A 17,257-nucleotide genomic window follows, 5' to 3' on the forward strand; every position below is an offset into this window, starting at 1 on the left:
CACAAGTCACATGACTGGGGGTAGCTGGGAAACTGACAATATGTCTAGCCCCATGTCAGATTTCAAAATTTAATATAAAAAATGTGTTTGCTCTTTTGAGACGGATTTCAGTGCAGAATTCTGTTGGAGCAGCACTATTAACTGATGTGTTTTGAAAAAAAAATTTTTTTCACATGACAGTATCCCTTTAACAAGCTTGGTTGAGGGGAGAGAGTAAGTAAAGTGCCCCTTTATCAAGCTTGATAAAGGGCCTGGTAGGCTCGAACCTTTTAGTATGATGCAGGCTCAATAAATTATTTTTTGTACACTATTACAACTTATTTCAGTGTGCTGCTTGCACTTTTTTCTACATGTTATGACCCGGTGACAGGAGTGGGTCTTCCAGCACAGCACCTGACACAACGAAAGTGTTTTTCTGGGAGGTGAGCGCTCCACAATAGTGAGTTTAAGCATATTAACCCCAGACTTACCAGCATAATCACTAAATAAAATGGATAATTAGTATATTACACCAAGACATGACAGTAAAATTGCTGCAGAAATAGCCAATGGGCAATCCTTTAACCGCAGACATGTCAGTAAGATCAGTGCAAATCTAAGATTGAAAACATGGCCTCACCTAAATTTGAGTACCAACACAAAGCTTCTTCTATCTTAGTGCTCCCATGATATTTCTCTCTCTCTCTCTCTGGCTTAATTCATGTAAACAAATTCAAGATTGCATACCTCCCCGTTTTGAGCGCGACAGTACCTCTTTTGACAGCTCATCCAGCAGTCCTGTGTTTGTACTGGAAAGTCCCAATTTCTCTGTATTGCCAAAAAAAGATAACATTTTTCTAACTTAATTAGCTCTTGGCAGAGAGCCCAGGATACATACTTAAGATACATTTGTAACCGTTTTGTCCCTTGGGAGAAGTTAGACTCTGTAAAACTGTAATAAAACATAAAAACGACAGAAACGTGTTCAAACTTTCATAACCTGCCAAATTTTGTAAAATGGGCATGGTAATTAGTGGGTGTGGCCGCAAAAGGGGGCATGGTCAAACACATGGGCAAAAAAAATTTTTGTCCCTCTTTCCGTCTCCAGAATGTTGGGAGGTACAGGATGGTTGTGTGTTCAACAGAGGGATACACAACCAACTTGGATTTATTTTTTCTCGAGATGCAGGGAGCAGAGAGCTGGCCAGCTAAGACATTTAAAGGGGTTGTTTCACCTTTCAATTAACTTTTAGTAGGATGTAGAGAATGATATTCTGATACAATTTGCAGTTGGTTTTAATTTTTTATTATTTGTGGTTATTTAGCTTTTTATTCAGCAGCTCTCCAATTTGCAATGTCAGCAATCTGGCTAGCATATTACCCTAGCAACCATGTGCTGATTTGAATAAAAGACCGGAATATGAATAGGAGAGGCCCTTACTAGAAAGATGAGAAATACAAATTGTAAATAACAATAAATGTGTATCCTTACAGAGATGGGGCAGCGACACCCATTTGAAAGCTGGAAAGACACAGAAGGAAAAGGCAAATAATTATAAAACTATATATATAAAAAAAAATAATAAAAGCCAATGGAAAAGTTGCTTAGAATTGGCCTTTCTATAACATACTAAAAGTTTACTTAAAGGACCAATGACGTCAATTTATTTTTAAAAAAATTCACTTGTATAGAACGAAAAAAAACCACCAAGACATATGTAACGTTTAAAAAATCCCAAAGTCTTAATTAAAAAAATTACTTACCGAAACTCCACTTGCGCGCCTCTTCAGAAAAGCCAGCAGGCTGACAATACATCGTGCGGCGCTCGATTTCTCCTCCCTGCCTTCTACAGGCGATAGCCAGGGAGGAGAAATCGAGCACCGCACAATGGATCGTTGCCCTGTCGCCGTTTCTGAAGAGGAGCGCAAGCAGAGTTTGGGTAAGTTATTTTTTAATAAAAACTTTGCAGTTTTAATGTTATATATGTCTTGGTGGGTTTTTTTTTTTTTTTGTTCTATACAAAAAATTTTTTTACAAAAAATTTGACGTTACTGGTCCTTTAAAGGTAAACCACCTCTTTAACTAGAACCTGGGGCAATGGGATGTATTGGAAAAGTGGCACAGTTAGAAGGTATGATAATGTTTTTAACATAACCAAATACTTCCATTTCCACACATAAAACCTCTCTGTAACGTCTCTGGTTCCTCTACAAAACTGTGCACTATGTACTCACAATTTGTTTGCTATCCCCACAGGCAAAACTGTAACTCTTGCACATTCTATATATGTATTCCACTTACTGTTAATTTATTTTATCTACTACACTGTACTCTATTCTCTGTCTTGTGTGATGCTACATTCGCAAAACACTCACAGCAGTAAAGTATGCCCTTCTGCAGTCTAACAAAGTAAGTATATTCTGAAGACGACAATTTCAAACAGTGTTGTGATAGCACACTGACAACAATCCTTTCTCCATTTAATCGCAAGCTTGAATAATTAGTGGTCAATGAGTGGGCTGGGAAATGACTTAACAAGAAAGAAGAAAGCCTCCGTTGGCTGGGGCCCAGGAATAGTTTGGGTTATGGAGTGGGATTACAATCACCCTATTATACTGAGAAATGGTTTCCTGCAGGAAATGAGATCAGCAGAGTCTCCTAAGCAGTAGGAATTCAGCTTCAGAGGCAAACTTAAAGAGACCTATCACCCACACATGAAAATGTGTATAATAAAAGTCCTTTTAAAATGAATCATGAAACACAAATTATTTTTTTTTATTAAAACAACCACACTGGTTATAAACTCATTTAAAACTTTCAGCTGTCAATCATATATTGCATGCCATTCATCTATGCCTTAGGCATAGAGGCAGGGCAGGCAATTACTTTCACTTTCCATTCTACAATTCCTAGATTTCCTTACATTCCCCCTGCGTCTACAACATTTAATTTTGTAGCCAGTGTACGGGCATGGACATCAGGTGCCCAATTATGGTGTATAAACAAGATTTTGGCAAGATTTTAGCTTGCCTTACTAACAGTGTCCACAAAATGGCTGCTGCCTGCTTGATGTGATTGTGATTTTCAAGCCTAAAAGAAAGAAGATTGAAATCATGTATATAGTGTAAAGCTGGCCATAGACGCAGAGATCAGCTCGTATGAATCGAGGATTCGTACGATATTCGGACCGTGTGTGGAGAGTCCCGACATTTTTCGTCCGGTGGAGATCGGTCGTTTGGTCTATCAGACAGGTTAGAAAATTTCTGTCGGCTGCGGATAATATCTCTGTGTGTATTGCCAATCGTACGATTTTCAGAGAGAGACTGTCGCTAGCTTTAACTATCGTACAATTGCTGTCAGGGGCAGAACATCGGCTGATCTGTTCTTACAACTTTATATTTGATATGAATGGTAAGACTTTGATCTTTATGGTTAGTGGCAGGTCGGGAGATGGGGAAGTCCGATCGTACGTTGATTCGTATGATCGGATCTTTGCGTCTGTGGCCAGCTTAAGTGAAGTTTATTTTGCTTGACTAACATCATGAAACGGGATTTGGAATTATTTTTAGGGTGACAGGTCCCCTTTAAGTCCTTGGTGCTTTGGAAAGATTGTGGTAGAATTCCTAAAAATTATTTCAACAGGCCTTAAAATGAATATACATGTGAAAATTTATAATGTTTGACCTAATATAATTTTCTTTCAAAGGTGCATTTAAATAATTCTTCTCGAAATAAAAACTTGGTAAATGCTTGCAAAGTTTGCACTTGAATTGAAATAAATAAAGAAATACAAAACTAATTATTCCCTCAAATACAGTACTTTTCCCTATTACTAATCTGAAAGTTATTCATGGGAGCATAGTGTTGACTCAATAAACAATGGAATGCATCCTTAGGGGACAGTAACAGGGACAGTTAAAAATGTCGGGCTGAGACATTTGTGAGTAATGCCACAAAAATAAGTCTTTCAAATATATTTACTATGACTAAGGTTTGGACATACATTGCCCTTATAAGAGCACTGCTGCTCTCCAAACTAAAAAAAAAAATGAATTTAATCCCAAGACGCACCTTTAAATTTAAGACTGAAACCCCCCTTTAAATGTTTACCATTATGAGAGAGAAATAACGGTTGCAGTAAAGTTTTTCTTAGGCAGGTATTGGACAGTTTTAATGGAATATTCTATGTATTATCATGACATGCTTTAAACTACATGCATCAAATGTAAACCTGTATGTTCAATTCATACATCCATTTATTGTAGAGTATTGCAGAAAATGTTGGTGCTTCATATATACTAATATAATAATAATAATAATAATAATAATAATACCTGCCAGCACTTGGAAGCAATACCCCTAACTTTGAATGGGGGACAATTGCTAGTATTTTACCCTTTCCCAAGTGAGAAAACACTTGGGCAACAAAGTGCTATAAGCCAGTCTGCCATAAATCTAAACAGCTACAGTTCACATAATCGGACAGACAGGGTTTCGATTATGAGATGAAAACACGTAGGAGTCAGCCTGAATGTATAAAGCCATACTTATTTTCAGTCTACTTAATGGCAGTTTAAGTTACAGACCAGTGGCAACATGTGGAACTTTTGCAGGACCGCCATCAGAAATCACAGGGCCCCATACGACAACATTTCCTGGGCCCCCTGGGCTGCGCCCACTGCAAGCCCCACCTACAGGTCCGCCCTCCCCACAGTAAAAAAACAAAAAAAATATTGGGAGGCTAGGGTTACCACATGTTAATAAAAAATAAAAAGATATTGGTGGTCAGGGCCCCCCATAAAATATAAAACATTTGTGGCCAGGACCCCCATTAAAAATTATTGGTGGCTAGGACCCCACATGAGAAAAAAAATATTGGTGGCCAGCCCCCCCCCCACATTATTTAGAAAATTGGTGGCCAGGGCCCCTTAAACGTCCATGCCTTCCCGAAGTCAGCAGCTCTCAGAAAGATGGGGGGCTCGGCTAATCAAGTAAGTGTGGCATGGCCAGGGCCCCCCTTACCCTTGGGGCCCCCTACAACTCTCCCCCCTGTCCCCCCCGATGGCTGCCCTGTGTGGAAGCAACGGGCTTCAAACAGAAAACATAGTCACCAATATAAAACTATTTGGCAAATGTTTGGCTTTAAAAGCCAAGATAACTCACAACTATCAAACCATTTTAAGATCATATTAGAGGGGTTCTGCATGTGAGATACAAAAAATAAAATACATAAAATTATGGATGCACTGAATCCAGGATTCGGCCGTTTTCAGCAGGATTTGGATTCGGCCGAATCCTTTTGCCTGGCCGAACCGTATCCTAATTTGCATATGCAAATTAGGTACAGGGAGGGAAATCTCTTGACTTTTTGTCACAAAACAAGGAAGTAAAAAATGTTTTCCCCTTTCATATTGCATATTTCCAAGGATTCGGTTTGGTAATCTTTCGGGAAGGATTTGGCCGAATCCAAAATAGTGGATTCGGTGCATCCCTACATAAAATAAAACCCTTAGAGCTGCTTAGAGCAACGGATACTTGAAGGTAGATAAATGTGCAAACAAGTAAACAATAAACAAATCAAATTCAGTAACCATAGAAACAAAAGTTAGTTGCTATGGGGTTGCTAGACCTGAAGCAAGCATGTCATCTATTTATCCTTTTTGGGGAGATTTTCATAATTATGCCCCGTCCCACTGCACAGCCCCTGTATTAATGAAGGAGGCTTTTAACCCATAGCCATCAATTCTCACATATTACATAGCATTCTTCACCAAGAATGATACTTTTCCTACTGCTCAGGTGTATATAAACCTGGAATTTCACAGTTTCGTTTTAGCAGAAAAACAACTTTAGAAGTTTTGTAGTGGAAAGATATTCTGCCACACTGTCGGCTTACAGAGAGTCAGCAATAAGATTTTTTTTTTTTAGCATACTGCAATTAATAAAAGGGTATCACATATTTGTTGCTATGAGTTACCTAAACTAGTATGAACTTTGGTCAAAGTTACTCATTAAGCTCCACATGTCTCCCAGCAACCCACACACTTATTTGTCTTGGCGAACGTGAATAATTTAACTGTTAAGAACACCATTTTTTTATACTTGCTTGAACACACAACATAAAACACCAAGAATCTACCCCCAAAGTTTTCACCGTTTTCCTGTATAGGTATGGGACCTGTTATCCAGAATGCTTGGGACCTGGGGTTTCCAGATAACGGATCCTTCCATAATTTGGATCTTCATACCTTAAGTCTACTAGAAAATAATGTAAAGATTAAATAAATCCAATAGGCTGGTTCTGCTTTCATTAAGGATTAATTATATCTTAGTTGGGATCAAGTACAAGCTACTGTTTTATTATTAGAGAAAAAGGAATTTTTAAAAAATTATAATTATTTAATTACAATGGAGTCTATAGGAGACTGCCTTTCCGTAGTTCGGAGCTTTCTGGATAATGGGTTTCCAGTAGGGATGCACCAAATCCAGGATTTGGTTCCGGATTCTGCCTTTTCAGCAGGATTCTGATTCAGCCGAATCCTTCTGCCCGGTGAACTGAATCCGAATCCTAATTTGCATATGCGAATTAGAGGTGGGGAGGGAAATCACGTGACTTTTTTTTTTTTTAGAAAACAAGGAAATAAAAAATAAATATTTCCCCTTCCCACCCCTAATTTGAAAATGCAAATTATCGTTCGGATTCGGTATTCGGCCGCATCTTTCGCAAATGATTTGGGGGTTCGGCTGAATCCAAAATAGTGGATTCGGTGCATCCCTAGTTTCCAGATAATGGATCCCATACCTGTAATAGTAAAGCTCTCTGAAGGCTTCTGCGAAATATCGTATATTATATTATAGTTTAGTATATTGTAATGTATCAAACGGATTCACTTTTACAGTGATTTGGCTTATTTAGCTGTTCACTAAAAAATAAAAGTAGGAAAATGAAACTCGTTTTTTAAAAACTTACATTTAAGAAAAAAACAGAAACAAAGTAGAAAAAAATTGAACGTCAATTCGAAACTTTTTAAAATTGTGGCTGTGAAGACTCAAATTTATCGAATTATTGAACAAAAACCAGCGCAAACAGCCCAAAACGGGAATCCTGAGGGTAAAAAAAAATGTTCCAATTATTAAAGGGACCATCTGCCATTGACTTCTACATAATTTCGACAGGTTTTAGCTGGAGTATTTTCAGATTAAAATTTTAGCAACTCCAGAGCATAATAAATCTTGAAAAGTTAGAATTTTCCCCCTCTAGGAATTCCAGTTGTTCCCCTTTAAAAACTTGGCCAGAAAAATTTGAGGTTTAATAAATAGGCCCTTTATTAAAGCTCATTATTCAACCACATGCACACTTTATGCATGGATATAGCCACAAATATTTGACCAAACTAATTTTTCTAACAATATAATCCTCAACAAACCACTGCTTTATCACATTCAAGACTTTGCCAGGGCTGCACCCCTTCACTGGAATTCCCTTCCACATTACATCAGATTTTTAAATAAATCTTTAAATCCACAGCCTTTGAACAATCTCTTAAAGGAGAACTAAAGCCTAACTATTGAAGTAGCTAGAAATGTTGTACATAATGTTTTGGGCTTCTGTACCAGCCCGAAACCACAACCCATTAGCAGTAAAGATCTGTGTCTCCAAAGATGCCCCAGTAGCTCCCCATCTTCTTTTCTGCCGATTCACTGAACATGCTCTGTGCTGCTGTCACTTACTGAGCTTAGGGACCCACTCACAATATACAGTACACATAGAATAGAAATGTCACAATATAAGACTGATTAGTAATTAATACAGATAATTACTACATGGCAGCACAGAAACCAGTGCAATTAGCATCAGAATTTAATAATCAGCCCTGTAGCATCAGCTTATATGACAGGGAAACCTCATTTTCTGCTGGATAATTAGTGACGAGCCCTAAGCTTAGCTTCTCAACAGCTGCTCAGAGCCCACTGAGCATGTGAGTGTCACAGACACTTTCCAAGATGTTGACCCCCCTTTAAAAAGTTTGAAGTCCTGGATCAATGCTGCTATTGGGAAGCTGAAACTTTAGCTGGTGCAATAAGTTCAGTAAATAAAATATGGCATTTTTAGCCATTCATTTTTAGGGTTTAGTTCTCCTTTAAAACACATTCAGCCTCATCTATAGCAGTTCTGCTTTCAGTCCTACATGGTATACACTATAAGCACTGTCACCTGCTAAATACAATACAATAAAATCGAATTTGGATAATTCACTATTCAAATTTGAGAGTTTTAACCAAAACAAAATTCAAATTCTAATTTTCACTTCGACCCTTAATAAATCTGACCCCTAGAGTGCAAATAGGGGTGAGCATTTCAATTATTTTGGCACTGCCTCCTGTATAACTAAAATAGAATAGGACTAACTCTATACTTTCAAACTTCCAGAGAGCAAATAACTTAAAGGAAAACTATGCCCCCAAAATGAACACTTAAGCAACAGATAGTTTATATAGTGGCATTTACATGGGCGTCCACAGAGGGGGGCAAGAGGGGCAGTGCCCCCCCCCCTGGGACTGTGCACATAAGTTTCCACCTGTTCGTGCATTGGCCCCAGCTTACTGTGGTTTCTGTCGCGATCCCTCGAAAATTTTTCTTCTGTGCAGCAGAGTTTTCTTTTAGCTCCTTCCCTAGCTGCTTGCTCCCCCCTCCCTTGTCACGGTGCTGCTGGATCGTATTACTTCAGCTGTGACAGAGAGAGAAAGCAGCCAGGGAGCATCTGATTGGCCAGTAGCACAGATTGCAGCGCGGGAGAAAACTAAGGAAGGAAAGCCCTATCTATTGCAGTCTGCAGCCTTGTACTTGTGAGTTCTGGGGGTATTTATGCATGTACTTGCCACTGTACCATCTGTTTGTGAGTTCTGGGGGTATTTTTACATGAATTTGCCACTTTGCCATCTTTGTGTGAACTAGGGTTGCCACTTGTCAGACAACCGGTATTTTGAAGGGTTGCCCGGGTCAAAACTTCCTGGATGGTTTTTCAAATTAGGGAAACTGTGCAGGATTCCCTTGATTGACCCGGCGATCGGCTGATCACTGTGGCATAGCTCCACCCCCTGATGGCAGTGACACACCCACCTATCTCACAGGCCCGCCCACAGATGCCTCCTTGCCCCACCCTGGAAAATTTTCTGCGGACACCCATGGTGGCATATTAAAGAATCTTACCAAACTGGTATATATATTTAAGTAAATCTTTCCTTTTTACAGCTCTTGCCTTGAACCACCATTTTGTGATGGTCTGTGTGCTGCCTCAGAGATCACCTGACCAGAAATACTGCAGCTCTAACTGTAACAGGAAGAAGTGTGAAAGCAAAAGACACAACTAGTTTAATTGGATCATGTGACCTATATATGTATGGTTTGTTGGTTTGTTTGTGTGCACAGTGAATCGTATGATCCCAGGGGGCGGACCTTATTTTTTAAAATGGCAATTTTCTATTTATGATTACCCAATGGCACATACTACTAGAAAAGTATATTATTATGAAAATGGTTTGTTTACATGGAGCAGGGTTTTACACATGAGCTGTTTTATGCAATATCTTTTTAAAGAGACCTGCATTGTTTGGGGGGTATAGTTTTCCTTTAAAAACAGGTGGCTAACTAGGCTCATTTTTTATTTATTTAGGCTCTCTTTTTTGCTTGAATCTTTTTTCTTTAAGGATTTGGGGTATTTCAACTACAAAGACAAAAAGAAATCTAAACGTGTAGGTTTTTACTTTGCAACAACACGTTTGTAAGTTAATAAGTACTCTAATGATTACACATAAAATAGGTTGTGTTTCCTTAAACAGAAGAGGAGGAAAAACCAGACTAACCTGTTGCTAGCAAGAAAACAAAGACAAAAATATCATATTTTTTGGCCAGCCACATGAAGTGTAAACACATCCTCGCCAGTAGAAGGCTGAGGTGAAAGAAAGGTGATCAAACATACACATACATAAACCGAGTGCACCTTCGCCTAGCATTTGTAACCCAGAAGTTGTATGATATTTTTCTAGTGTCCTAAGGCAAGGCTATTCTATTTTTCATTGTTTTCAAAGTTAAATTAAAAAACCAGTAGCAAAGTTATATTTTGCCTCCAAAGCACACAAATAATTTACACAATAGTAACAACTGAGAGTAGTACATTCTAACTACTACATGTATGGGATCTGTTATCCAGAATGCCCTGGACGTAGGGTTTTTCGGATAACAGATCTTTCCGAAATACCTTAAGGTTTTGCTTCCGATAAAGATTGATTATATCTTATTTGGGATCACCAAACTCAAAACTTGATCATATGAAACTGTGAAAAATTACTCCAATGTATTGAATTTGCATTCTACTCATCATTTTCAGTGGGTCTACAAACTGAAAAAAAAGTGACAATTATGGAAAAAAAATCTAAATATTTCTCACATTTTGCCATGGGCAACTTCCATTGACTTCTTTGGCGACCAAATTTTAAGATTAGGTTTTCAAAATATTTTTGCTTAACAAAAATGTGAGTTTTAGAAACTGTAATAAGAATGTGAGTTTAAGCTTTAAAAAAAAAACTTGAATTGCAGTAAAAATTCAAATTGTTTGATAGTGTTGTCTGAGAACAACTTTCCCTTGTGCCACTCAAACATTCTGTAAATGACCATGATAACCTTCTCAAAACAACCAAAGAAATACACTGGAATACAGGTATGGGATCCTTTATCCGAAAACCCATTATAAAGAATTACTGAAAGGCCATCTCCCATAGACTAAATTTTTAACCAAATTTTTAAAAGTGATTTCCTTTTTCTCTGTAATAATAAAACAATACCTTGTTCTTGATCCCAATCCTCATTGAAAGCAAAATCAGCCTATTGAGTTACGTACATATGGGCAAATTTATCAAGGGTCGAATTGAAAATTAGAATTTTCAAGTTTTTTTATGGCCAAAACTGTCAAATTCATCTAGGGAATTGGTAAAATTCGATTCTAGTTTTTTTTAAAAAAATTTGAATAAAATTTTTGAAATGTATCATACGCTGGCCCTTTAAGAATTCGAATTCTACTATTCGCAACATAAAATCGGCCAAATTACTGTTTTAGTCAATGGGAGACATCCTGGCATCAATTTGGAGTTGCTGCCTTCCTGACATTCGAGTTTTTTTCGAAGAGTTTTCTAAAACTTGACTCAAATTCGATTCTAGTTTTCGGGTCAATCCAATTCACCCAAGTTTAGAAAATTTTATTTATTTATTTTTTTAAATAAATTTCGAATGGTTGAATTTCAAGATCATGGAAGTTTTAAAAAATTCGAATTCTACTATTCGCAACATAAAATCGGCCAAATTACTGTTTTAGTCAATGGGAGACATCCTGGCATCAATTTGGAGTTGCTGCCTTCCTGACATTCGAGTTTTTTTCGAAGAAAAAACTCGGATCAAGTTTTCTAAAACTTGACTCAAATTCTATTCTAGTTTTCGGGTCAATCCAATTCACCCAAGTTTAGAAAATTCGATTTATTTATTTATTTTAAATAAATTTCGAATGGTTGAATTTCAAGTTCATGGAAGTTTTAAAAAAAAAAAAACTCCCCATGAATTTGAAATTTGACCCTTGATAAATCTGCCCCTTAATGTTTACATGACTTTCTAGTAGACTTGAGGTACAATGATCCGTTATCCGGAAAACCCCAGGTCTCGAGCATTCTGGATAATAGGTCCCATGCCTGTACAACAGGGTTTTTTCAACCACGTCCAGAGTGTTGCAGCAAACTATCGTTCCATAAGTCACAGTAAACTAAAATCAACTCTTTTTTTCATCAAGTCTGTCTCTTCCTATGTATTCAACAGCTTGTGCCATCACAGCCTTAATGCAGGTTCATAAAACAACAATCATTTCAAGAGTCTTACTCTGGTTGCCTGCAGCTGAATATTCTGTAGGCAGATGGATTTGAAAAAGCAGAATTCCTGTAGAAATGAAATTATACACAGCTGCCTCTGTGAGGGATGGTGGGTTTACACAAAGTCTCTCTGCTATAAAAACAAGTCCTTGGAAAGGAGACATAGGGATTTGGAGGACAAAAGCCTACTAATGTAGTGTATAAAGCCCTATCATCATTAAATGCATTAGCAAGGCATAGGGGTACGTCTGTTGCAACACAGACAGAAGTTATTTTAAACACACCCATGTTTAATTTCCTTTTTCAAAATCGAACAGCTGGAAATTTTCCGGGACAACGATTCCCACGTTCTTGGGGAAAGGAAACAGAGTTGTGCAAAATAACTGATTGTTTGGGCAAGGCTTGTTGAAATTATTTTAATGCAAAAACAAATAGCAAACAAACCACAGGTATAAAAAAAAAAACACGTGTTATCCTAATGGGACATTATCATTGCTGGGTTTATATTTCATACTGAAAAAGGGAACTCTTTTGATAAAGAGGCCCACATAACACAGAGACCCCCAGAGACGGAGCTAGGTGGGGGCGGGCCCTGGTGCGGGCCGTGCAGCCGGTCCCCGCCCCCCAACCTCTTCTGTGCGGCGCTGCAGTGGGCGCGTGACTGCCGGGGGGCCCTGCGGGGGTGCGGGCCCTGGCCCAATTGCACCCCCTGCTCCCCCGGTAGTTACGCCACTGGAGACCCCTAATATACCCATCACAGTAACCAGTTTCTTCAAAAAGTATGAATTTTTAGAGCAGCTACATGAAAACATAACCTTACTACAGAACATTGAATATGTATCTGCAATAAAGAAATACTAAAACAATAGTAAAATAGTAGTAAAACAATGTTCCAATGATCTTGCATTCTTTGTTTTCAGACATACCTTACATATTTGAAAGAATTTCTAACAATTTGTAATGTTTGGCAAAAGCAAAGTCAAGAGGGGAAAGAATAACGTATTTTGTTTTATTTTTTTAGATCTAACCTCACCCTCAAGAGACATCCAAAAATCAATGTTCCCATACTTTGCTCAAAATTTTCTTAAGGGTGTTGGAAGGTTTACATTTAGGATTCTATGTGTAAGATGTATCAGTATTACTTTAACAAAGAGTCTAATGGTATCTTGGACATATAGTGGGACATTCACTAAGAATCGTAGTTGCGCTAAGGCGTATTTTCGCCAGCGCTCCGCAAATTCACTAAAATCCGAAGTTGCGCTCAGGGGTAGCGTAAGGTTGCAAAGTAGCGCTAGCGTTAATTAGCCAAGCGAAGCGAAGTTACGCTATCGATGGTTAATTTGCATATTGCGCCAAATTCAATTTCCAATGGAAGTATTCGTAGCAGAAATACACAAGCCTGGGAAACCTTCAAAACAGCAAATTAAATTTTTATTTTGCCCTACACATGTGCCCACTGTATAGTTAAGGTGCCATGAGTTAGGAAATGTAGGGGGGAAGGAGGGGAGCCCCAAAAAAATTTTCGATTGTTTTCAGCCTATCACCCATAAAAAAAGAAAAAACGCCAGTGTTTTTTGGGACTTAGAAAAAAATGTTAACTTTTTTTGAAGCAATCCCTATCTACTCTATTGCGCTTCGCCTGGTCTGAGGTGGCGAAGGAAGTCTAGCGTAAAAGGTAGCGTTCAGAACACTGCGCGCGTTAGTGAATTTGCGTAGTTACGTCTGTTGCGCAAATTCGCCAGGTGTAAGGGTGCGAAGTTACGCCAGCGTCCGTTAGTGAATTTGCGAAGTAACGAAAATGCCCAACGCTAGCGAATTCACGCTAGCGTTAGGCGCTTTGGCGCTTAGTGAATTTGCCCCATAGACTGGAAACCCTCCAGCTGCTGCTAAACTACAACATTGATCATCCCATAAATTGAACCTTTTTTTACATCTACCATAAAATTGACTTTGTATGCTTCTTATAATTTTGCCATAAAAGTTTTTGCCTGATGCTTATACATTACACTTCTTACCCCTATGTTCCTCTATGAGGAGTCTGCCACATTTGTGCAGCAGGAGTCCGTTAGCATTACAAACTCTAACTGACAGGCTGAGATGGGGCAGCCAGGTTGGCAAAACAGTCAGGTTTAGAAACTTCAACTAACAATTGCTTACAAAAACAAACCTCTTAGCAAAAAACGATCAACATGACCTATAGGTAACTTTTAATGTACATTCATATTTTAAAAAGTAGTTTTTTAGTGTCAGTATCACTTTAAAGGAGAAGGAAAGTTCCAAGACAGTTCATTGCCAACAGATTAGCCACAATAGTGCAAGCTACAACGCTATATTTATTCTGCAGAATGCTTTACCATACCCGAGTAAACAGCTTTAGACACAGTCTCTCTTTAAGATGGAAGCTGTCATATAACTTGGTGTGACATCACTTCCTGCCTGAGTCTCTCCCTGCTCACTAACAGCACTGAGCTCAGAGTACAGCAGGGATGGGAGAAGGGAGGGGGAGAGGAGCAAACTGAGCATGCTCAAGCCCTGCCCTGGAGGTTTATGCTGAAAACAGGAAGTCTGATACAGAAGCCCATGAGTACACAATAGAAGGAAAGAAATGTGGTGTTTCTTTTGACAGAGGACTCAGAGCAGCATTACTTTGAGGGTTTACTGGTGTATTTATATAGACCTTTCTGATAAAGCTTACTTTAAAAAAATATACTTATAATTATGAATAGGTGTTGTAGCAATTTGCCAGTGTTTTTTTTTTTTTTTTTTTTTTTTTTTACAGTCTAGAATTGCGATAAGGTTTTTTTTTTGGTACATGGCAAGATATTCTGTTTGACAATTTTAAAGAACTAGACCTCAACTGCAGACAAAATCTAACTGATATGCAAATTCTCCTGTGCCAACCAAAAATAGAGATTCAAAGGGGACATGTCCACTAGACATAATATTTTGTATAATATGGGCCCTTAAACATTAAGCCCAACATTGTTTTTTAATTAAAATGTTCATATCTTTAACATATCATTTCTTGATCGGCATACACCTCACACGCACGAATAGAATAATCTTTACAGAAGACGTTAGTAGTATTTATTTTGGCAAAAATGCTCTTTCCCCCTGCCCGGTCATTAGAATGCTGCTTATTAATGCTTAGTAGGAAGTTACAATCACAAATTTATATGTACCACATTCCTCTCGGTCTTCAGTGATTCAAACTGTGCAGAGAACAGCAGAGAATCAACATATTGGATGATGCTTATGTATCATAAGGGAAATACTCACTGCACTACTACACTCACAATACACAGAACTAGTATAGAGTGCACATCAAATAATAAATTACATAGACGGGGAAAATAACACAACAGATAAAACTAGATACAGGTACAAATGTTTATTGTAACATGTTAAAGGAAAACTATACCCCCAAAATGAATACTTGAGCAACAGGAAGAAGTGTTGAAGCAAAAGACAGAATTCTGTCTGTTAATTGGCTCATGTGACCTAACAAGTATACTTTGTTTGGTATGTTTGTGTGCACCGTGAATCATACGATCCCAGGGTGCTGCCCTTATTTTTTAAAATGGCAGTTTTCTATTTAGGATTACCCAATGGCACATACTATTGAAAAAGTATATTATTATGAAAATGTGTTTTTAATATGAAGCAGGGTTTTACATGAGCTGTTTCATGCAATATATTTTTATAGAGACCTACATTGTTTTAGGGGTATAGTTTTCCTTTAAGAGACACAGCAGGAGGTTCCTTTGCCCATAGATCAATAAAAAATCAACTGCAATTTGACCATAAAAAGGTACTCATTTCTCTTTTGTTTAGGGTTTTTTTTGTTTATATGACAGCTGACCTCTCAAAAAAAACAAAAACTAGTAAAATGTTCTTTATCACATTTTAGATGAATTAATGTTTTGCTTCTGTGCACAAAAAAGAAATAAAATCTCTGTCTGTTAATACCTTTTATCCGATCTGTCTATACCAAAGCAGATGTAGATCTTTCTCATCCTATAACAAATGGAGTGAAAAAAAACAGGATACTTATTTATTACGGCTGTTGTAAGCAGCTGCAAGTATTGAGTGTGGCAATATAATGAGAATTGAATGGGGGGAGGATTGGATTACCACCAGACTACAAAGCACGAAGACGAAATTCTACCCCACACATTTTACTTTGCCAGTGAAATAAAAGCGTTGGAGCTTGTAAGGCAGGAGAATTGTAGCTTGACATATGGAAACTTCTGCAGTAATGTCAGGCTGCCAGGAAAATGTTAGAGAAAATAGAACACTTACCCATGCCTACTGAAGTTCTACCAAGGAGTAAAATAAAGAAAAAAAATCTACAAATGGAAACCTGAATGGAAAGTAAGGTGTCAGCCATGAATATTCCTTCTGAACAAGCATCCCATGGTTGCTTTGGGCAGTGCTAGACTTGAAATAATGGAGAGGTGCTTGGGGCACTACTGTAAGGAACACTCACCGGCAAGATGGCGGTTCCGCTTCTCTTTGGCAAGATGGCGACCTCCAAGACTCCCTCATGGCACGTTCTGATAACAGGGGTAAGAAGAATTTCACCGGCAACAGGAGTTGCAGTAGCAGGGCAAACCCTTGCGATTTTAATATGCAGTAGTGCAACGTTTTGACAACAGTGCAGCAAACGTGCACAACGTATTGACGCCAGCGCCTCAAGGTGCGCAACGTCAGCATGCAGCGTCATGACGCCAGCGCGTCCGTTTTGGCACCAAAACTGCCCTATTTAAGACGCCAGAACTTTACAGACCTTGCCCAAATATAGGTTCATCTTTGTGAGTTCCTGGGTGTGATCTTTGCTATATTCTTTGACTCGTTACTGACCTCAGCCTGTTTATTGGATTACGAACCTTGCTACCTCCTTTGCCTGGACTTCTTATTACTATTTGATCAAATGGAGCTTCTTTAAAAATGGCAAACATCAGCATCAGAGGCTCAGCTTCTACTGTTGTAGTTCCTCAGGGCTTGATTTAACAGGTGACTTCCTTGCAGCTTTATAGAAGGAACCATCAAGCATTCATAACATGTAGTCAAATCAAATGAAGTCAGGCACAATGTTATAGTTCATACAGGATGCATCCTGATAATGAAGAGTTTTGATTGCCTATCAGCCATAACTGCCCATTACATTTATCCATGCATTCAAAATAAAAATAAAGAGCCACTTTGTTTCAAAGATGCAATGATCACAGCGATGTCACTATGCTCAAAATTTCCACCTTTTTTTTGTACTATGGGTCAGAAAGAAAATCTAATTAAAAATGAAAAATCTACACATCCGATCACACATCTTCCAGCAAAATATGTATTTTAAAAGTGATTGGCATT

General features: G+C 38.2%; 1 protein-coding gene across 7 annotated transcripts in view; it reads right to left on the reverse strand.

Annotated features, from left to right (window-relative positions):
• sipa1l3.S (signal induced proliferation associated 1 like 3 S homeolog) overlaps positions 1-17,257 on the reverse strand; it is a 136,880-nt gene that overhangs the window by 83,516 nt on the left and 36,107 nt on the right. The window contains exon 1 of one of the 7 annotated variants that reach the window (XM_041575292.1): positions 727-748. The exons of the other annotated variants lie outside the window; for them this stretch is intronic. The gene's annotated coding sequence lies outside the window, so the exon portion shown is untranslated. Of the gene's footprint in view, positions 1-726; positions 749-17,257 lie in introns of those variants that run through there. 7 annotated transcript variants of the gene reach the window in all.

This window comes from Xenopus laevis, chromosome 8S (genome assembly GCF_017654675.1).
Source record: "Xenopus laevis strain J_2021 chromosome 8S, Xenopus_laevis_v10.1, whole genome shotgun sequence".
Classification (NCBI taxonomy): domain Eukaryota; kingdom Metazoa; phylum Chordata; class Amphibia; order Anura; family Pipidae; genus Xenopus; species Xenopus laevis.